This window comes from Exophiala dermatitidis (genome assembly GCF_000230625.1).
Source record: "Exophiala dermatitidis NIH/UT8656 unplaced genomic scaffold supercont1.4, whole genome shotgun sequence".
Taxonomy (NCBI): Eukaryota; Fungi; Ascomycota; class Eurotiomycetes; order Chaetothyriales; family Herpotrichiellaceae; genus Exophiala; species Exophiala dermatitidis.
The window spans coordinates 1,388,167-1,389,648 of NW_008751649.1; positions in this window are offsets into that span (position 1 = coordinate 1,388,167).

Here is a 1,482-nt window from a genome sequence, read left to right on the forward strand (position 1 = left end):
GGATCGCTATAGAGATCGTATCGAGGATCACTTCTTAACTTAATTAAAAATAAAAAAAAAAATTTTTAAATTAATATATTACGTAATATTTATAGGTTATAGATTTATATATCGAAAATACTACTAGAAATACGACATACGGCGCCGTAGCTGAGTAGCAACGACGTCCCTATCGTCTAGAATTTAAAAAAGAAAATTCTAACGATAGCAAAAAAGAGTGCCTCGAGTGGGATTCGAACTCTCTTTTTTTTAGGCTATTATAGTGGCTGATACGTGATCTAGATCCGATCCGGATCTAAGAAAATCAATAGATCAAGCCTCCGATCTAGGATCAGTTCAGATCTAGTTCAGACCGAGTCCGGATCCTAGAAGATGGAGCCCTTATAGAAGGCCAGTACTGTACTGTAGTACTAGTATCTCCGTTTTATTAGCTTTAAACCTTCTCTTTCCTCCAACCAGTTTCTTTATTTTCTCCCTATCTCTGAACTTTACATAATAGCGCCTACACAGAAGGATATATTAGTGGCCATCTCCTATAGGAATGAAAATATAGTATCCGATACGATTTCGAACCGGCTCCGAACTAGTGTCGAACTGTATCCGAATCGGTTTCGAACTACTAGTATACTTAGGTACTATATAGTAGTAGAACTATATCGGATATGTATTTAATCCCTAAACGGTTTTAAATCGTGGTAATAATATAGTATTAAGCTCAAATACGGTTTAGAGCGTAGAACAGAATTTAAATCGAGTTAGAACTACTATAGGGGCCATACTACTTAGGATCAACATCGTATTAACACCGTATTAACACTATATCAATATCGTAGTAATAATATACTAATACTGTATCAATATCGTAGTAATAATATACTAATACTGTATTAACACCGTACATAGTATTAATACGGTTTTAATACGGTTTTTTATAGTCCTCGATACGGTTTCGAACCGTAGTGAAACCGGTTCTACTACGGCTCTACTACGAATCCGAATTGGTTCTAAACCGGTTTCGATCCGAGTCAGCGTGCTTAACTCGGGAATAAAACTAACGTTTAGAACCGGTTTCGAACCGTAGTGGAATCGATTTCGAGGCTACTAGTACTACTTTAGTAGAATTATATATAATCGAAATAGTTTACGCTTAGCTACATATATGCCCGCCTGATAAGGAATAATCTAGGATCGATATAGGATCGATACTATATTGACCCAACTCCGACCCTGCTCCGATCCTACTACTCGAGAATCACTATAGGATCCCTATAGGATCCCTCATAGGCTAACTAACGTATCGGAGATTACTATAGGATCACTTAATATATCGAGTATAACTGAATTTTTAAAAACTTGATTTTTTTAAGTTTTTTTTAAAAATATATACTACGTAATATTTATAGATTATAGATCATGTGGATAAGTCTCGAAAATACTACTTTACAGTACTGGCCACCTGCAAAGGCTTAATCTATTGATTTT